This window comes from Pleurodeles waltl, chromosome 8 (genome assembly GCF_031143425.1).
Source record: "Pleurodeles waltl isolate 20211129_DDA chromosome 8, aPleWal1.hap1.20221129, whole genome shotgun sequence".
Taxonomy (NCBI): domain Eukaryota; kingdom Metazoa; phylum Chordata; class Amphibia; order Caudata; family Salamandridae; genus Pleurodeles; species Pleurodeles waltl.
The window spans coordinates 1,370,813,173-1,370,835,044 of record NC_090447.1 but is presented as its reverse complement, the minus strand read 5'-3'; the positions used below and the strand labels follow the sequence as shown (position 1 = coordinate 1,370,835,044).

General features: G+C 49.3%; 1 long non-coding RNA gene across 1 annotated transcript; it reads left to right on the top strand.

Annotated features, from left to right (window-relative positions):
- The first annotated feature begins 20,985 nt into the window (after window positions 1-20,985).
- LOC138249231 (uncharacterized) lies at window positions 20,986-21,574 on the top strand. The gene is made up of 2 exons (XR_011194796.1): window positions 20,986-21,081; window positions 21,365-21,574. It is a non-coding gene; the product is annotated as an uncharacterized lncRNA (long non-coding RNA).
- The last annotated feature ends 298 nt before the right edge of the window (window positions 21,575-21,872 follow it).

Sequence of the window (21,872 nt, the reverse complement as noted above, 5' to 3'; positions counted from 1 at the left end):
CTGAATTACTCGTAGAAAATACTCCGGTTGGGTAGGCCACGATGCTCATTTTACAGACACTAAACCTCAACAGGAAGCACTTACAAATATAAACGTAGCAGGTGCCCCAGTTGAAGCTCAGCTTCTGGAAAGGACAAGCCACCCTAACTCCTGGGCTTGGCAAAGATAAAGCAAGGCTGTGCGCTCAGAGATTCCAAAGCAGAAAACAATCTAGAATCCTTCCAGGAGGTGAACTGATGATGTACTGAAGCGTAATCTGTATCTGACTGTGACGCGCGGGTTCTATCTTCCTCTCCTGGAGGCACAGAGTTGAAGGTTTCTCCCTTTATAAAGCACCTGTAAGCTCCGCCCGCTGAGCCACGCCCCGTCTACACTCGTAGTAGGTAAAAGAATTCCCGCCTTTTTACCAGGATGATGGACAGCTTTCCAAAACGAGCCCACTGCGTTTACCGCCGATTCAGGTGGTGCGTTGTTGATGCGCAGGAGCACATATCCACAAAGACGCACTAGTAACAATCACGTTGCCGAAGGCACACAAGGTTGCTGGAGACGCTTCTCCCTTGGTCCATCACGTAGCCTCAGTGTACAATATAAACGGGGCATATAAAACATGAGAGGTAACGCTTACTGACATACTCGTAGAAAATACTCCGGTTGGGTAGGCCACGATGCTCATTTTACAGACACTAAACCTCAACAGGAAGCACTTACAAATATAAACGTAGCAGGTGCCCCAGTTGAAGCTCAGCTGCTGGAAAGGACAAGCCACCCTAAGTCTTGGGCTTGGCAAAGATAAAGCAAGGCTGTGCGCTCAGAGATTCCAAAGCAGAAAACAATCTAGAATCCTTCCTGGAGGTGAACTGATGATGTACTGGAGCATAAGCTGTATCTGACTGTGACGCGCTGGTTTCTATCTTCCTCTGCTGGAGACACAGAGTAGAAAGTTCGCCCTTTATAAAGCACCTGTAAGCTCCGCCCGCTTGAGCCACTCCCCGTCCACCCTCGAAGTAGGTAAAGGAATTCCCGCCTTTTACCAGGATGATGGACAGCTTTCCAAAATGACCCCCCTGCGTTTTACTGCCGATTCAAGTGGTGCGTTGTTGATGCGCAGAAGCAGGAGGACATCTCCACAAAGACGCACTAGTAACAATAACATTGCCAAAGGCACACAAGGTTGCTGGAGACGTTTTACCCCGTGGCCCATCACGTACCCCTAGTGTACAATATAAACACAAAATCGTTTTTGTAGTAGGTTCTCCCTTTATAAAGCACCTGTAAGCTCCGCCCGCTGAGCCACGCCCCGTCCACCCTCGAAGTAGGTAAAGGAACTCCCGCCTTTTACCAGGATGATGGACAGCTTTCCAAAACGACCCCAATGCGTTTACCGCCGATTCCGGTGGTGCGTTGTTGATGCTCAGAAGCACGAGGACATCTCCACAAAGACACACTAGTAACAATCATATTGCCAAAGGAACACAAGGTTGCTGGAGACGTTTACCCCGTGGCCCATCACGTACCCTTAGTGTACAATATAAACGGGGCTTATAAAACATGCTAGGTTACGCTTACTGACATACTCGTAGAAAATACTCCGGTTGGGTAGGCCACGATGCTAATTTTTACAGAAACTGAACCTCAAAAGAAGCACCTACAAATATAATCGTAGCAGGTGCCCCAGTTGAAGCTCAGCTTCTGGAAAGGACAAGCCACCCTAACTCTTGGACTTGGCAAAGATAAAGCAAGGCTGTGCGCTCAGAGATCCCATAGCAGAAAAAGATCTAGAATCCCTCCTGGAGGTGAATTGATGATGTACTAGAGCGTAATCTGTACCTGACTGTGACGCGCGGGTTCTATCTTCCTCTGCTGGAGACACAGAGTAGAAGGTTTCTCCCTTTATAAAGCACCTGTAAGCTCCGCCCGCTGAACCACGCCCCGCCCACCCTCGAAGTAGGTAAAGGAATTCCCCGCCTTTTTACCACGATGATGGACAGCTTTCCAAACGACCCCACTGCATTTACCGCCGATTCCGGTGGTGCGTTGTTGATGCTCAGAAGCACGAGGACATATCCACAAAGACGCACTAGTAACAATCACATTGCCAAAGGCACACAAGGTTGCTGGAGACGTTTTTACCCCGTGGCCAATCACGTACTCTTACTGTACGATATAAACGGGGCGTATTAAACATGCTAGGTAACGCTTACTGACATACTCGTAGAAAATACTCCGGTTGGGTAGGCCACGATGCTCATTTTACAGAAACTAAACCAATAACAATAAAATACACACACACTCTTTTAAACCTATCTGACTAAGTATTTTTTACCCATGATTCTAATTATGTATTGTATGTGCATATGTGTGTTTTATTCATGTGTGTGTGGGTATAAATATATATATATGTGTATGTATGTGTATATGTTGTTTCTGTGCCTGGCATGTTTGTGGATCATTGCATGGCTCCTGATATCTATGAATTTCTGCTCTCTTTTATCACACTTATCTACCCATCACTCTTATATCATGTCTCTATCAAACTATCCTCCATTCTCACTCGGACTCATCCCAAATCCCTTCGACCACTTTCATCTCCTAAATATCTCTGCCTAAGCTCTTCCCCTCCACCTCCACATCTAACTCACCAAACCTCACTCTACCTCTGTGACCTCCCACACAACCCTACTAAATTCTCCTGCATTCATCTCACCCTACTTCTATGCTCTCCCTAACCCTTCCACATCCTCTTTCCCCTCCGCTCCCCTATTATTCATCTCAAGCCTTTGGATTGAGTAAATGAAGGATAAACTCCCAATTAACACTTCTGGATTTCTTTCCTCCTCCACCCCTCCATTACTCCAGTCAATCTAACTAACAAACTCTCATATCTGCAACTCAAATTAACTCATAATAATACTAAAACTGTACTCCTTATTAAATTATACTAATCCATCACTAATTCTTGTTGGGTACCGGAGTAGCGTGCTACTCATCGAAAAGCGCTTTGACGCCTCGTCAGGGGTAGTTAGCGCTATATAAATACGATTACAATACAATACAATATGCGGGCTCTTCAATGGGACTTAAGTTCCAGTGGGCACAGCATCACTGTAATCTCTCCGACATGGTCTAGATCTCGGAGGGGACTGTGAAAGATCTGCTGTGGTGGCTTTGGAATCTGGATCTCTTGCTTCCCCAACCAGATATCTCAGTAGTGACAGATGCCTCACTACTGGGAATAGGGCGGCCACATAGGAGAGGCGTAGATCATAGGCCTCTGGTCTCATGCGGATTCTGGGCCCAACATCAACCTTCTGGAGCTCCAGGGAATCACGCTTGCATTGAAATCCTTCCCTCTCTCAAAGGGAAAGTAGTGCAAGTGTTCACAGACAGCACTACTGGCATGTGGTACTGCAACAAACAGGGTGGAGTCGGGTCCTGGACCCTTTATAAAGAGGCTCTGTGATTCTGGACATGGCTGGCACATCAGGGCATATCACTGGTGGTTCAACATCTGGTGTGATCCCCAAGCGTCAGAGCAGACAAATGCAGTCATTGAGTCAGTCATCTAGAATGGCGTCTACATCTAGAAAAGGTGCAAGGTCTCTTTCACAAATGGGGAGAGCCTTGGTTATCTGTTCGGCTCTGTAGAGAGCACTCAATGTCAGCTGTTTTGCATGTTGAAGTTTTCATGACTGCACTCGCTCTGCAACGCTTTTAGTCTTGAGTGGATCTCGGGCTTCCTTTACGCCTTCCTGCCAATACCACTTCTGGCCCAAGTAATCTTTGTGTCTCCAGACTGGGCATGGAGAGTACGGTATCCAGAGCTATTGAGCATGGCCACCGATCTTCCAGTCAGACTGCAAATTAGGGAGGCACTTCTGCTGCAGCAGCAGGGGATGGTTCTCCATCTGAAGCTGTCCAATCTTCGCCTTCCATGTGGCGATAGAGCGGCAGCAGTTGACGGCTTTTGACCTTCCACACGAAGTCTGTGAGTTTATCTTGGCAACCAGGAGTCCCTCCACCAAAATGGTATACGCTTGTCGGCATCAATTTGTGTCATGGTGTAGAAACAAGTCTCTTGATTTCCTCCACCGCCCCCCACCCCCCACCCCCTGCTTCTTTCTCTGCAGTTCTTTGGTTCATCATATCTTTCACCCACTAGGGCTCTGCATTGGCACTGTTTAAAGGTTACTTGGCGGCTCTCAGCCTCCCTAATGTTGGCGGACAAACATTCTCTTTTTAAGTCTCCTCTTGTGGGTAGATTACTTAATGGTCTTACCCATTTGTAAACTCCCCCCCACTTTATCACGCCTCAGTAAGACCTTAATGTTGTTCTTACTTAGCTGATATGTGCTTCATTTGAGCCATTACACAGCTGTTCTGTGCGGCTCCTTATTCTTAAAACTGCATTCTGATGGATACAACTACCTGTGGATTCCTCACCTAATGAATTCTCCCCATGCGCAGCATTCAACGGAAACTTCTCTCTAGCTCTGCACGTCAGCGAGGACATCACAATTGCCCGGCTCCGCGTGATGTCATCGTGGCAATAAGAGGTCCTCGCCGCCGTGCTGACGTCAGTTAACTTTTTTCCGTGCCTCCGATAACGGTTACTTTTCTGTTACCTGTATCATTAGCTCTTCGGAAGGTATACTTTGTGTATTTCCAGGATGTCTGCTCCGAAAAAGTCAGGGTTCAAGCATTGCAGGGAATGTGGAGGTTGCATGTCTGTGACTGATCCGCACAACGATTGTCTTTGGTGCCTCAGTTCCGATCACGACTTCCAAGAATGCGGATCCTGCCAAAAGATGGATACGAAGGCATTGAAGGAACGCGAGGCAAAGCTTTTCTTGGCAAGGTCCAAGAAGGAGAGGAAGCGGCACCATCGGTCCTCTTCTGGAAAGTCATCCCATAAGAAGTGACGTCATCGTGACTCCCGACGTCAGTCCAGAAGTCGGTCGAGATCTCCATCGTCCTGGCACCAAAGGTCTTGGGAAGTGAGTCCGACTGTGTCCCCCTCAACCTGCCGCAAACGTCCCCGGCCCCGTCAGTCTTTGAAGTTGTGGATCCTCAGTCATCTGGCTTCGCCGGTGCATCCTGAACCTGAAGAGTCCAGCCCGGCACCGGCTCCACAGGCTTATCCTTCGTTCCCGGCTCCGGGTACGGATCCTGCGGCATTCCTTAATGCCATGTTCCAGATTTTTCAAAATATGGCTCCGGGAGGTGGTGCGCCGGCTGGCCCCACTGGTCCCCTGGCTTTCAATCTCGTTCCAGCTCCATATAAACCGACGCCGTTTATACCATTTTGTTTGGCTGGAAATTCAAGTCAGGCCCCTCTGCCGACAGTGCAGCCCTCGACGTCGAGGGAGAGACCTTTGATGCTGGTGTTGGAGGTGATGGTGTCGGATGTCGGCATCGGATGCGGGTGCCTTCTCCATGCCGCTGATGGATCCATCTGCGGCGTCGGTGGATCCGGAGAACCTGTCATGACGCCTTCCCGGCGCCATTCACCGACGTTGCTCTGCTCCATGACTTAGACTTTTAGATGAGAGGGAATATCAGCAGCAATTCCTCGAAGAAGGGGAGATCACTGACCCCCAGGGTGATTTCCCTGGGTTGGACACAGCAAGTGGTCTTGATACCTCTCAAATATGATCTGGCCTCCCCTGATGAATATACAGAGGAGGCAGCCTCTTACCAATCTTATTAGGAAGGCCACAGCATTTCTGGATCTTCCTTTACCGACGGCGCAAGTGAAGACCAACCTTTCGACTGAGGATTTGCATTCTGCTACAGCCGTGGTGGATCCTCTTTTACCATTTAATGAAGCCCTGATGGATCCGATCGAAGAGGTTTCGAAGAAGCCTGTTTTTTTCTTTGGCTGATAGTAGGTCGGTGGCCAGGCATTATAGATCTGCGCCTGGGGACCTGGAGTTTTTATCCAAACACCCTTCACCAGAGAGCTTCGAGGTCGGCCCCTGGTTCGTTTCCGGGAGTACCCTCAGACCGGGAATCCAAATGGATGGACCAATCGGCCAGGAAGGTGTTTTCTTTTTGCAGCATGGCTCTAAAATTGCCAATGCAACATGTATTCTGGGCAGGTATATCCATGCCATAATGGATGCGACGAAGACTGTACTTCCGGACATGTGCCAGGACTTGTGTAGTCTTCTTTCGGACGCTCGGGTGGCGGCTACACAGGTTATTCAGACAGGGCTGGATACCACGGACTCTATTGCAAGAGCCATGGAGACTTCCGTTGCCTCCAGACGACATGCGTGGTTACGCACTTCCGGATTTTCGACAGACATCCAGTCTATGTTGCTGGATCTGCCCTTTGATGGGGCAAAACTGTTTGGTTCAAAAGCCGACTCTTCGCTAGAGCGCTTTAAAGAATGTAGGGCCACAGCTAGATCTTTGGGTCTGCAGGCTGCTGCTAACCCATTTCGATCTCTTAGACGGCTGCATGTTTTTGGAAGAGGTTCTTCCTTTTGTGGGAGATCGCAGCAGTCCTCCAGCCTCCCTTATCGCTCATACAGGGGGCGGGGTAGAGTCGGCACAAGAGGTGCCACCCAGCAGCAGCACCCTTCCTCTTCCGCTGGAGGGTTACCTCAAGGAAAGAAACCCTAGTCCTCTCACCATTGTTTCTTATACCTCTCCGGTAGGGTTTCACTCTTTCTTCCCATATGGGAGTCCATAACAGACTTCATCAGTTTGGTGAGAAGAGGTTACGCCCTTCCCTTTCGGGAGATTCCGCCTCACTTCCCTTCCCTTCCCGTCTTTCCTTTTTGTTCAGAAGATCATCTCTTGCTGTTACAACAGGAGGTTCTCTCCCTATTATTGAAAGGTGCAGTGGAGTTGGTTCCAGAGTAAGAAAGGGGTCAGGTACTTCCTGATCCCCAAGAAGGATGGTCATCTGAGGCCTATTTTGGACCTGAGGATTTTGAATTGGTTCCTCAAACAGGAGAAATTAAAAATGCTGACTCTATCACAGGTGCTTTTGGTGTTGGACAAGGAGGATTGGATGGTGTCGGTTGGCTTGCAGGATGCTTATTTTCACATTCCCATTCTCAAGTCGCACAGGAAGTATCTCCGGTTTGTGGTAGGATCGCAGCACTACCAGTTTGCGGTCCTTCCTTTTGGTCTTACTTCCGCACCACGGGTCTTCACGAAGGTGATTGCAGTTGTTGCAGCACACCTCAGGAGAAAGGGAGTAGCAGTATTCCCTTACCTGGACGATTGGTTGATCAAAGCTGAGTCTCCGGGGCTTGTGCTGCGTCATCTGCAGCTGACAACCCAGTTGTTGTTCAGTCTGGGTTTTTCAATAAATGTGCCCAAGTCTCACCTAGAGCCCTCTCAACGTCTCCTGTTCATAGGGGCAGTACTGGACACAACATTGAATCGAGCTTTTCCTCCGCTACAGCGGATACGGGACATTCAGGCGCTGGTTCCAATGTTTCAAGAAGGAGCAGTCGTTCCGGTCCTCAAGGTCCTTTGTTTGCTCGGTCTGTTCGCTTCTTGCATTCTGTTGGTCACGCATGCACACTGGCATATGAGGGCTCTTCAGTGGTGCCTCCACAAGCAGTGGCTTCAGCACAGAGGAGATCTCGGGGAATCGATAAGGGTCTCCAGAGACACTGCAGCGGATCTCCGATGGTGGGCTGTGGAAGGCAACCTTTCTCAAGAGAAGCCGTTCTCGCAGCCACGGTGATAACGGATGCCTCCACCGTAGGGTGGGGAGCTCATCTGGAGGATCTGGAGATCAAGGGTCGTTGGTCTCCAGTAGAGCCGAGGTTTCATATTAATCTGCTGGAACTGCGGGCGATTTGTTTGGCCCTCAAGGCCTTCCTCCCTTCCCTTTGCGGTCAGTCAGTTCAGATTCTGATGGACAACACAACTGCGATTTGGTATATCAACAAACAGGGGGGTGTAGGGTCGTACCTTCATTGCAGAGAGGCTCTGCGACTCTGGTCCCGGGTGCGGGACCATCAGCTTTGTGTAGTGGCAAACCATTTGGCCGGGGTCCTAAACGTACATGCGGACAAGCTCAGTCGCTTCTTCTCGGACAACCACGAGTGGTGTCTGCATCCGGATCTAGTTCTTTACATCTTTCGGATGTTTTTTTTTCCCTGAATAGACCTCTTTGCCACTCAAGAATGCGCATTGTCAGTCGTTATGCAGCCTCCAGTATCCGATGCAAGGAGCTTTGGGGGGCGCGTTTCAGATGTCCTGGTGCAACCAGTTGCTTTACGCGTTTCCTCCCATACCCTTGATTCCTCGGGTTTTGAGGAAGATTCGGCAAGACTGGGCCCAAGTCATTCTGAAAGCTCTGGATTGGCCATGAAGGGTGTGGTATGCAGACCTTCTCCGACTCACTGTACCCGCCGCTCCGTCTCCCTCTCAGGGCAGACCTCCTTTCGCAGGGGCAGGTTCGACACACCACCTCCAAAGCCTGCAGCTTCATGCCTGGCGCTCGAACGGGGAAACCGGAGTTCCTTTTCTCTCCCACCGAAGGTGGTGGACGTTCTTTTAGCAGCCAGACGACACTCCACCAAGTTGGTCTATGCAAGTAGGTGGGCTAATTTTGTTCGTTGGTGTGGGGAGAAGAAAATGTATCCCTTAAGTGCCCATCTTTCTGATGTTTTGTTGTTCGCATTGTCATTGGCTCAGCGTGGTTGTGCTTTGCCCACGGTTAAGGGCTATCTTTCGGCCCTTTGGACTTTTTTTATATATTCCAGATCAGCCCTCCCTATTCAGATCTCCTTTGGTTGTTCGATTTTTGAGGGGGCTTACTAATAAATTTCCTCCCAGGCCTTTTATTATGCCGCAGTGGGACTTGAATTTGGTGTTGACTTCCTTGCTGCCCATTAGGATATTTGTTTTTCAAAACGGTGGCCATCACTTCGGCTAGACGTGTTAGCAAACTGCAGGCTCTTTCTGCTCACCCGCCTTTCACCACTTTTTATAAGGATTAGGTGGTTTTGAGGACCAGGGTGGCTTTCCTCCCCAAGGTGGTGTCTCCATTTCACTTGGGACAATCAATAACTCTCTTGACGTTCTACCCTCCTCCGCATCCATCTAAGGAGGAGGAAAGACTCCATCGTCTGGACCCTAAGAGGGCTCTCAGTTTTTATGTCGACAGGACGAGAGAGTTCCGGTTGGATGAACAACTCTTTATTGGATACGTGAGGAAGGAGAAGGCAGTCCACAAGAGAGCGATCTCCAGGTCGGCCGTTCTTTGTATTAAAATATGTTACTCATTGGCAAAGAAGGATCCTCCTAAGGGGATCAGGGCTCATTCCACCAGGGCCAAGTCAACCTCATCGGCTTTGGCCAGAGGTGTTCCGATGGTGGACATCTGCAAGGCTGTGACTTGGTCTTCCCTCTACACCTTTGTGAAGCATTATTGTTTGGATGCAGAGGTGCGAATGGATGGCAATTTTGCGTGGTCGGTGCTGCATTATTTCCTGGTTTGACCAGACGGACACCCTCCGAGGTGGTACTGCTTTGGGACTCTATTCATTAGGTGAGGAATCCACAGGTAGTTGTATCCATCAGAAGAGCAAGTTACTTACCTTCGGTAACGCTTTTTCTGGTGGATATATTAGCTACCTGTGGATTCCTCACGGTCCCTCACGCCTCCCCGTTGTCTGTCTGGTCATACCAGGATCGGCTTGGGTCTGCACTTCAGTTTCAATGTTTCTACATATGTATATATGTTTATAGTTCACATTCAAGTTATTTTCAAGTTTGCAAACCATTCATGTTGGTATGTGCCCTTATTTAAAGAACTGTGCAAAGGTTTTTAGATGAAGATTCTCTATAAAGTTTATTCTTGTTAATCTTAAAGGGTGTAGATTGTCGATGTTCTTTATATGTTTCAAAGGCACCTAAAAAATTGCATGAACTGACGTCAGCACGACGGCGAGGACCTCTTATTGCCACAATAACGTCAAGCGGAGCCGCGTGGAGTCGGGCAATTGTGATGTCCTCGCCTGACGTGCAGAGCTAGAGAGAGAAGTTTCCGTCTAATGCTGCGCATGGGGAGAATTTATTAGGTGGGGAATCCACAGGTAGCTAATGTATGCACCAGAAAAAGCATTACCAAAGGTAAGTAACTTGCTCTTCTGGTTGCCGTGATCTGTGCTCGCTGGGTGAGTGAGCTTCAGGCTCTTTCTTCTAAACCCCCGTTGTTGTCTGTTTTCCCTGACAAGGTGGGGCTCCATACGAGGGCCTCATTCCTTCACAAAGTGGTCACGCCCATTCATGAAGCCCAATCCATCACTTTCCCTTTTTATTCACTCCCACATTCTTCTCACGAAGAGGAGAGACTCCACCGTCTGGATGCAAAAAGAGCCTAGGCATACTACCTCAATCTTACCAAAGATTTCGGGTTGGATAATTAACTCTTTTTTTGGGGGGGTTGGGGGGGAGATGAAGAAAGGGAAGGCGGTGCAGAAGTGTAACATCTCACGATGGGTGCTTCTTTGCATCAAAAAGTGCTACGCTTTGGCTAAGAAGTTTTTTTAAAAAAAATACGTATTTATTTTTATTTATATTTTTGCCAACTTCATAGGGATTCAAGAGGTACCCATAGTTTGTGGGTTTCCCTGGAGGAGAACAAGAATTTATCCCAGACGACTCGGAGAGGCATCGGTCGACTGCACCATCGGCTTCAGTGGGGCCTATTCACCCAAGGTCTGATTCGGACCCTTTTTCCTATGGGGAGGAATTGGATGGATCCCTGGACCATTATGAATACCAGGATGACCATGCTGTGGACTGGGAACAGGATTTGGGCGAAGCCAGTGGTCTGGATACTTCTCCTGACGCTGGCATGCTGTCTCCTCCTACTGTGGCTACGGCGGAGGAAGCAACTTACAGTATGGTGGTCAGTAGGGCAGCTGAGGTCCTCAGCCTTGAGCTACCTACTGTGGAAGTCAGGTCTAATCTCCTGACTGAGGTGCTTCAGCCTGGGGCTTCTACTTCAGAACCCCTTCTCTCATTCAATGAGGCCCTCACCGATGTCCTTTTGGGTACATGGTCCAAACCCAACACAGGGGCTCCTGTGAACAGGACTATTGCTAGCCGCCATTGGCCTGCACCGACCGACCCAAAATTCCTGTCCCAACACCCCACTCCTGAGAGTCGTGTTATCCAGGCTTCCACTTCTTCAGGCGCATTCCCTTCCGTACCCCAGGATAGTGAATCCAAAAGGCTGGAACAATTTCCAAGAAGTTGTTATCTTCCTGCAGCCTCGCACTGCGGTCTGTGAACACTGCATGTTTTTTGTGACGTTATACCCACTCCCTGTGGGTTACAGTTGCGAAAGTCCTGCCGCAGATACCGGAGGAGGCCCGTGCTATCGTCTCCCAAGCAGTGAAAGATGTGAGAGATGCAGAAAAGTTCATTATCCGTTGTGGGCGGGATACGAGAGACTTTCTGGGCAGATCGGTTGCAACAACAGTGGTCTTACGGCGCCATGCCTGGTTACGCACTTGTGGCTTCTCGGGGGATGTCAAAAAGTCACTCATGGACATGCCCTTTGATGGCACCCGTCTCTTTGGAGACAAAGCGGACTCTGCCTTGGAGAGATTCAATGATTCCCAGTCTACGGCTCGGACCCTTGGTCTTTCCTCCGCCACTCGCCCACCGCATTCAGCTTTTCATCCATTTCGTGGAACACGGAAGGGGCACCCTGTCATGTCCTCAACCCAGCCATCGTGCCACGCACGCTGGGCAGCCTATGCATGGCCAAGGTCGCGGAATTCCACGTGGCTGTGAGACAGGGAACCATAGGTCTGTCCATTCCACCTCTGCCCCCCCCCTGCAGTGTCCAAACCCTCCTAGTCCGCCCCGTCACTCCTACCCAGTTAGGGGCAGGATACGCCATCACCTGCCCCACTGGGAACTTATCACCACTGATGGGTGGGTATGCAGATCATTCGGAAGGGCTACTCCTCCCCACCCTCCTTTGGAATCTGCAGCACCACACATGCCACCATCCTTCCATCATCTTCCGGAGGATCATTTTGTGCTTCTCCACCAGGAAGTCATGGCTCTCTTGGCCAAGGGAGCTATAGAAAGAGTCCCTGTGCCAGAAGTGGGTCGTGGTTGTTATTCCTGCTACTTTCTTATACCAACGAAGGACAAGGGCTTACATCCAATCCTAGACTTTCGGGCCCTGAACTACTTCCTCAAGAAGGAGAAATTCCGACTTCAGACTATGGCGAACCTCCTGCACAAGCTGGGGTTCACTATAAACGTGCCGAAGTCACACCTGACTCCCTCTCAGACGCTCACTTTCATTGGAGCTGTTCTGGATACAGTGCAATTTCTCGCTTATTCTCCAGACAAGCGAGTCCAAGACCTTAAGGCTATGATTCAGATCTTTCTTTCAGCCTCGGTCTTGGGTTTCGGTGAGTGTGAGCCTGCTGGGCCTCATGGCCTCCTGTCTCCTGCTAGTACACATGCCAGATGGCATATGCGCACTCTGCAGTGGGACCTAAAGTTCCAGTGGGCGCAGCATCAGGGAAATCGCTCAGACATGGTCCAGATCTCGGAGGGGACTGCGAAAGACCTGCAGTGGTGGCTTTAGAATCCAAATTGTGTCAACAGCAGATCCCTCTCCCTTCCCCAACCAGATCTCTCTATAGTGACAGATGCGTCACTTGTGGGTTGGTGTGGCCACATGGGAGAAGCAGAGATCAGAGGCCTCTGGTTTCCGGCGGAGTCGGGCTCCACATAAAAATGCTGGAGCTCCAGGCTCCGGGCAATCAGGCTTAGGTCAAAAACATTCCTTCCCTCTCTCAAAGGGAAAGTGGTGCAGGTGTTCACAGACAACACTACCGCCATGTGGTACTCCAACAGACAACGCGGGGTAGGGTCCTGGACCCTTTGTCAGGAAGCACTACGCCTCTGGACATGGCTGGAATATCAGGGCATTACGCTGATGGTTGAACATTTGGCACGCTCTCAACGCCAGAGCAGACAAACTCAGCCGCCGATGCACGGTCGATCACGAATGGCGTCTCTATCTGGAGGTGACGCAAGGTCTCAAGTGGGGAGAGCCTTGGTTAGATCTGTTTGCCTCCGCAGAGAACACGCAATGTCAGCTGTTTTGCACGTTGGAATTTTCGAAGACGGCACTCGCTCGGAGACGCTTTTCATCTCGAGTGGAGCTCCAGCCTCCTGTACGCCTTCCCGTCTAGCTCTCTTCTACCCAGAGTTCTCAAAATCAAGTACGACCGGGCCCAAGTTATCTTGGTGGCTCCGGACTGGGCTTGAAGAGTGTGGTATCCAGAGCTATTGAGCATGTCCATCCATCCTCCACTCAGACTGCCTCTTTGGGCGGATCTTCTGTAACAGCAGCAGGGGACGGTTCTCCACCGGCACCTGTCCAACCTCCACCTTCATACGTGGAGATTGAGCTGCAACAGTTGAATGCATTTGCCCTTCCACCCAAAGTCTGCAATGTTTCTTGGCAGCCAGGCATCCATCGACTAAAACTGTATATGCCTGTCGTTGGAATAAATCTTGTGGCATGGTGTACCAACAAATCTGTTGATCACATTTGTGCCCCTCTGTCAGAGGTTCTTCTGTTCATTATTTAGCCCAGCAGGGCTCTGCTTTGGGCACCCTTAAAGGTTACCTGATCAGCCCTCACTCTTTAAATCTCCTATTGTCAGTAGGTTCTTAAAAGGGCTTACCCACTTATTATCTCCCACTCCATTTATTATGCCTCAGTGGGACTTACTTATTTAATGTGTACCCCCTTTGAGCCAATGCATAATTGTCCCTTGCGGATCCTCGCATTCAAACTGTCTTTCTTTGTCGCTATCACCTCTGCTTGCAGGGTGAGTGAGCTCCAGGTGCTTTCTTCAATGCCTCCAAACTTGTCTGTACACCCTGACAAAGTGGTGTTACGCATTAGAGCTTCATTCCTTCCTAAGGTATTTACACCATTTTATGTAGGCCAGTCCATCACTTTGCCTACCTTCTACACACTCCCACACCCTTCCCATGAGAAGGGGAGAGACTCCACTGTCTGGACCCAAAAAGAGTGTTGGTGTTCTACCTCCATTGTACTAAAGATTTCCAGGTGGACAATCAACTCTTTGGCTATGTGGGTGCTAAGAAAGGGAAGGCGGTGCAAAAGCATATCATCTCTCGATGGGTGCTTCTTTGCATCAAAATGTGCTACACTTTGGCTAAAAAGCAACCTCCTGAAGGCTTGCGTGCTCATTCCACCAGAGAAATTGCGGCTTCCACTGCGTTAGCACGCGGAGTTCCTGTCCTGGATATCTGTCGGGCAGCTACATGGGCATCCCTGCACACGTTTGATAAGCATTACTGCCTGGATAGTCAGGTCCGTCGAGGCGGCTACTTTGGTCGTTCAGTCCTGCAAGACTTTCTAGTATGATCTTTGTTCGCAGCCCACCACATAGGATGGCATTGCTTGGGTATCAATTCTAAGGTAAGGAATCTGCAACTAGAAGTCTCTATCAGATGTACAGGTTAGTTACCTTCGGTATTTGAAATATCTGGTGGGAGACACATTCTAGTTGCAGCTTCCTTACCGCCCACCCATCCTCCCCGCTTTGCTAAATTATTTCTGGGGACAGGTGTTCCACCCTTTCAGGTCCTTAGCTCTGTCACACCAATCTCAGTGTTCTTAGCGGCTCTGCGCTCTGGCGTGGAAAGTCGTTAAAAGAAACTGACATCACTGCGCGAGGGTGGCGTCAGTGTACTACTCCAGACGTCATCAAGGCATCAGTCGATGCCTGCGGAGTCGAACAACGCCACCTACAGACGCCCAAGGGTATTGCTCGAAGAAAAATCTCCAGATACAGTCTAACGCCTGGGGGGAAATTCTAAGGTAAGGAATCTGCAACTAGAATATGTCTCTACCAGATATTTCATTACCGAAGGTAAGTAATTTGTACTTTAGGCCATTTGGGAGCTTGCATAAGGGGTCGCACCCCTTATCAGTATAAAGGTTTAAAAACAAAAACAACAAAAAACCCTGGTTTCTAGTGGCTTCTGCACCCCACCCCCTGCCAAAAGGGGCAGATCGGCCTAATTAATAAAGGCCAATCTGCCCCCTGGGGGGGCAGAAATGATCTTTTAAAAAGATTGCTTGAGGGGGGAAAAACCCTTGCCTAAGGGGTCACTCCTGTTCTCAATATAAATAAAAGCATCCCTGGTGCCTAATGGCTTCTGCCCTCCCTGGGGGCAGATCAGCCTATTTCTGATGGATACAACTTCCTGTGGATTCCTCACCTAATTAATACTCCCATTGTGCCAGCGTTCGACGGAAATCTTCTTCCTAGCTTCTGCACGTCGACGAGGACGTCACAGTTGCCCACGCGACGCCGTCTGACGTCATACAGGCAATAAGAGGTCCTCGCCGACGTCAGTTCACTTTTTTCCGTGCCATTCGAAACGGTTATCTTCGAGGGAGCTACTGTTGCTGTTCGACAGTTACAGTGTGTTTTTTGGATCTATTTTTTTCTTTGAGATTACAATGTCGCAAAGAAAGTCAGGATTCAAGCCCTGCCGTGAGTGTGGGGGCAAAATGTCGGTAACTAACTAAGACTGTTTGTGATGTTGACAAGTGCGATTCTTGTCAACATATGAATCCTAAGGCCCTGAAAGAGCGTGAGGCTAAGCTTTTTCTGGCGAAGTCGAAAAGGAAGGAAAAGGGACATCATCGAAAATCCTCGTCACCGATGTCTCATCGGCGTCATCGGGACTCCCGGCATCATCGAGAATCACGGCGCCGGTCGAGGTCACTATCAACTCGACGTCGGAAGACTTGGGAGGTCAGTCCCACTGTCACTCCCCATCCGTCGACGCCGTTGCCTTCTCCAGCCTCACCGACTTCGCCCGGGTCATCGGGCCAACCACCTTCAGTGTTTGAGGTTCCGCAGCCTCAAATATTTTCTCCGTCGTTGCAGACGTCGAGGTCGGTGTCGCCTTCGAACCAGGCACCCCAGTACTCGGCTTTCCCGGCCCCTGGAGCTGATAGTACCACATTTTTAAATGCGATGTTTTCCATCTTCCAGCAGATGGCTCCAGGTGGTGGACCGGCTGGTCCTTTGGGCCCTTTGGCCTTCAACATGGGTGCTCCGGCTCCGCTTCGACCGGCACCCTTTATGCCCTTTCTCCCCCTGGGGAACGTGGGCTCGGCGCCGGTATCGGCTCCGGTGGCTCCTGAGACTTCGGCTCCGGCGGCTTCGATGTTTCAATCAGTGGCGCCGTCTAGACCTCCTGCAACTCCGAAGCAGTCTTCTCTCCATGCGACTCCTCGATCGGCGTCGTTCTTCAACATCCGCTGACGCCATGTTGATGCCGAGGATAGAGGAGAGGCTGCACTCGAGGAGGCTTGCTCTCCGCCTCCTTGAAGAGCAGGAGTACCAGAGACAAAACATGGAAGAAGGAGAGATTGAGGACTCTCGTGACGGTCTCCATGGGCTGGACACTGCTAGTGGCCTAGATACTTCCCCCGAGTGGGACTTGTCATCTCCTGGGGAGTATACAGAAGAGGTGGCCACTTTCCATTCTGTTATCAGGAAGGCAGCTAGCTTCTTGGATCTTCCTTTGCCGGTAACTGAAGCCAAGCAGAATTTGTTGACAGAGGTGTTGCACCCGGCCTCTACATCGGCAGAACCACTTTTGCCGTTCAATGAGGCTTTGCTGGACCCTGTTTTGGAAGTCTGGAAGAAGCCGGGGTCTTTTCCAGCTGTCAATAGATCTGTGGCTAGGAGGTATCGGGCTGCACCGGCTGACCCTGGTTTTCTTACCAGACATCCAACACCTGAAAGCTTGGTGGTCCAGGCTTCCTGCTCGGCAAGGTCTGCTCCTGGCTCTTTTCCATCTGTGCCCTCAGATAGAGACTCCAAGAAGATGGACATGGCATCCAAAAAGGTGTTCTCTTCATGTAGCATGGCATTGAAGTCCACCAATGCTACATGTATTTTAGGAAGGTACATTTATGCCCTGATGGACGAGATTGCATCAACGCATACGGAGGTCCCTCAGGGGCTGTTAAATCTAGTATTGGACGCTCAGGCAGCTGCAACTCTGGTTATCCAATCTGGGTTGGATACAACTGACTCCATTGCTAGGGCAATGGGCACTGCTGTATTTACGAGGAGGCAGGCTTGGCTTCGTAACTCATGATTTTCCTCTGATGTGCAGTCGACCCTACTGGACCTTCCTTTTGATGGGGACAAGCTCTTTGGTGCCAAGGCGGATTCGGCCTTAGAGAGGTTCAAGGAGAGCAGGGCCACGGCCAAGTCGCTGGGCTTGCAAGCCACTTCTTCTGCCTCCTCCAGATTTTTTAGGAGGTTTCGAGGATTTGGTCGTGGCTCCTCCTCCTTTCGAGGGAAATTCCAGCAGCCTACCTCTGCTCTCTCCTATAGATCTTTCAGAGGGAGGGGTAGGGTCCGTACCAGGCGAGCCTCTCAGCAGCACTTTGCCTTTTCCTCTTCCTCTGGAGGGGTGCAGCAGGGGAAGCAGCCTTAGGCTTCCACCAATTCCCACTCACTCCACTCTTGTAGGGGGGAGGTTACTGGATTTTCTCCACAAGTGGGAGGGCATAACTTCAGACTCCTGGGTTACCAGCATTGTGAGAAAAGGCTGCACCCTTCCCTTTTGGGAGTTTCCGCCCCCCATCCCGCCCCTCCCATCTTATTGTTCAGAACACCTCCTGTTGTTGGAACAGGAGGTTCAAGTCCTCCTTTCAAAGGGCTCGGTGGAGTTGGTTCCAGAGCAGGAAAGGGGTCAAGGTTGTTATTCAAGGTACTTCCTGATTCCCAAGAAGGATGGTCAGTTGAGACCAATCCTGGACCTAAGGATCTTGAATTGGTTCCTCAAACAGGAAAAGTTCAAGATGCTGACCCTAGCTCAGGTGCTTTTGGCGCTGAACAATGGAGATTGGATGGTGTCTGTCGACTTGCAGGATGCTTACTTTCATATCCCGATACTCAGGTTGCACAGGAAGTATCTCCGTTTTGTGGTGGGGTCGCAGCACTATCAGTTTGCGGTCCTCCCGTTTGGTCTTACTTCAGCACCTCGAGTCTTCACGAAGGTGATGTCGGTGGTTGCGGAAGAGCTCAAAAGGAATGGGATAGCAGTATTTCCTTATCTAGACGACTGGTTGATCAAAGCCAGGTCTCCGGAGCTCGTGTTGCATCACCTGCAGTCGACAACCCAGTTGTTGTTCGACCTGGGCTTTTGGGTGAACATGCCCAAATCTCACCTAGAGCCCTCTCAGCGCCTCCTGTTTATAGGGGCAGTACTGGATACAACATTGAACCGAGCCTTTCCTCCGCCTCAGAGGATTCAGGACATTCAGGCGTTGGTTCCAATGTTTAAAAGTGGAGCAGTCATTCCAGTCCTCAAGGTCCTACGTCTGCTCGGTCTGTTTGCTTCTTGCATACTGTTGGTCATGCATGCTCGCTGGCACATGAGGGCTCTTCAGTGGTGCCTCCGAAGGCAGTGGTCTCAACGCAAAGGGGATCTCGAAGGCTCGGTGAGAATCTCCAGAGATGCTGCCATGGATTTGAAATGGTGGATTGCGGACGGCAATCTTTCCATAGGAAGGCCGTTCTCGCAAGCTACGCCTGTGGCCACAGTAATAACGGATGCTTCCACTCTAGGGTGGGGAGCTCATCTGTGGGACGTGGAGATCAAGGGACTTTGGTCTCCAGTAGAACAGGTGTTTCATATCAATCTGTTGGAGTTACGGGCTGTACGTCTGGCTCTCAAGGCCTTCCTCCCATCCCTTTGTGGTCAGTCGGTTCAGGTCCTGACGGACAACACTACTGCGATGTGGTATATAAACAAACAGGGAGGGGTAGGGTTGTACCTTCTCTGCAGAGAAGCTCTACGGCTATGGTCCTGGGCAAAGGACCATCAGATTTGCTTGGTAGCAAACCATCTGGCCAGAGTCTTGAACGTACGTGCGGACAATCTCAGTCGCCATTTCTCGGCCGATCACGAGTGGCGTCTCCATCCAGATCAAGTCCGGTTAATCTTCCAGATGTGGGGGTTTCCTCGGATAGATCTGTTTGCCACCCGGGAGAACTCGCACTGCCCGTTATTCTGCAGCCTCCAGTATCCGGTACAAGGAGCTTTGGGGGATGCGTTTCAGATGACCTGGTGCGACCAGTTGCTTTACGCGTTTCCCCCCATACCCTTGATTCCTTGTGTGTTGAGTAAAATTCGCCAAGACCGGGCTCAAGTCATCTTAATATCTCCGGATTGGCCAAGGAGGGTGTGGTACTCGGACCTTCTCCAACTCTCACTGTGCCCTCCGCTCCGTTTCCCTCTCAGGGCAGACCTCCTCTCGCAGTCGCAGGGGCAGGTTTTACACCCCCACCTCCAGAGCCTGCACCTTCATGCCTGGAGATTGAACGGGGCAACCTGAGTTCTTTCTCTCTCCTGCCTGATGTAGTGGATGTTATCTTATCGGCCAGGCGACACTCCACTAAATCTATCTACGCTAATAGGTGGTCTAAATTTGTGGTTTGGTGTGGAGAGAGGCAGATTGATCTCTTACGTGCTCATTTGTCAGATGTTTTATCTTTTGCTTTGTCTTTAGCACAGAGGGGTTGTGCAGTGGCTACTGTTAAGGGTTACTTGTCTGCCTTGTCAGCCTTTCTTTGTCTTCCAGACCAGCCTTCTTTATTTAAATCCCCAATAGTACTTAGATTTTTGAAGGGCCTTATGAATAAAATCCCTCCAACTCCTTTCGTTATGCCTCAATGGGATTTGACCTTTGTTCTAACTTTCCTTATGGGGGTCCCCTTTTGAGCCTATGCATTCTTGCCCCATAAGATTATTGGTTCTTAAAACGGTTTTCCTGGTTGCAATTACCTCTGCAAGGAGAGTGAGTGAGTTGCAGGCTCTATCGGTAAAACCCCCTTATACATCTTTTTATGGGGATAAGGTGGTGTTGAGGACGAAGGCTGCTTTCCTTCAGAAGGTTGTTTCACCCTTTCATTTGGCTCAGATAATTACTCTATCCACGTTTTATCCTCCGCCTCATCCATCAAAGGAAGAAGAGGGACTACACTGCTTGGACCCAAAGAGGGCGCTAAGCTTTTATATAGACAGGACAAAGGATTTCAGGCTGGAGGATCAGCTTTTCATCGGATACGTGGGAAAGAGGAGAGGAAAGGCAGTCCACAAGAGAACACTCTCCAGGTGGGTTGCTCTTTGCATTAAAATGTGTTACTCTTTAGCAAAGAAGGATCCTCCTGATGGTATAAGAGCTCATTCCACCAGAGCTAAGTCGGCCTCTTCGGCCTTGGCTAGGGGTGTTCCTGTGGTCGACATCTGCAAGGCCGCAACTTGGTCATCCCTTCATACTTTTGCGAAGCATTACTGCTTGGACTCTGAGGTCAGAAGGGATGGCCATTTTGCACGGTCAGTGCTGCAGGATTTCTTGGTTTGACCATTCAGGCACCCACCACCGAGTGCGGTACTGCTTTGGGACTCTATTCATTAGGTGAGGAATCCACAGGTAGTTGTATCCATCAGAAGAACGAGTTACTTACCTTCGGTAGCGACTTTTCTGGTGGATACATTAGCTACCTGTGGATTCCTCGCGGTCCCACCCGCCTCCCCGTTGCCTGTTTGGTCTAACCAAGTGATTCTTGAGTGTGCTCCTCCTTGGTTTTGAGGATTTGTATATATTATGTATATATGTTTATATCTATATATATATAGTTCATATATTTATTTACTTGTTTAAAAAAAAAAAAAATTGGTAGGTTGAATTCTCAGAATGATGTGTTTGGAATATCATTAAATATTACTATTGTTCTTTCATCTCAATGGCCTATTATTCTCAGGCACGTAAAAAATGTTGGTACTGATGTCGGCACGTCGGCGAGGACCTCTTATTGCCTGTCTGACGTCAGATGGCATCGCGTGGGCAACTGTGACGTCCTCGTCGACGTGCAGAACCTAGGAAGAAGATTTCCGTTGAATGCTGGCGCAATGGGAGTATTCATTAGGTGAGGAATCCACAGGAAGCTAATGTATCCACCAGAAAAGTCGCTACCGAAGGTAAGTAACTCGTTCTTTAATAGCATTATGTCCATGGCAGTGAAGGGGTTAAGGACATGAAGACAACACCCGCTTTAGCAAGAGGTTTCTGTTGACCCGGTGACAAAGTTAATGCAGGATACATTTGGGACTTTCCTATGGTAGTAGTATGACTATTTTGCCATTATCATGCTTTTGAATACTGTATTTGAGATTTAAGGTGACATTGCTATTTGCGTGCCCTCCACTTGAACGTCATATTGGTTCTGCATGGAATAGTTACAAGGTGTATTTTCTCTTCTAGGGAATGACGGCTCCAAACGGGAATGAACAAGAAGGAACTGACCATTTTTATCTCACGAAGAAAGATTGGACATAAACATGGACTATGTTATGAATTTAGAGTTTGATAGGTTATGTGGAATACCCCTTCCCTAAGATTTCTGTGAAATAAAGGTTTTTTTTCTAATTGTAAAGGCTGCTGATTAATAAAATGGACAAAGGAAATGCATAATCCATGGCTCCGGTCTTGAGATTGAATCATAGTTCATAATTTCAATAATTATCAAAAGTAAATGTGCTTTGCTAATGTGTCCCTCATTAGTGCGGACCTACCATTAGTATTTTGTAGTGAAAGCTAACTACCCAACTGCATCTCCAATAACTTTTTTTTAACCAGTTTTAAATTGCATTTTCAATATCAAAATCTTGAATAAATTACATCTATGAAAGTTACATTATCATTAGTAAAATCCGCAATCCAGCTACATCGTCATTAATAAAATAGTTTCACATCAGTATCAGCAGGAGTC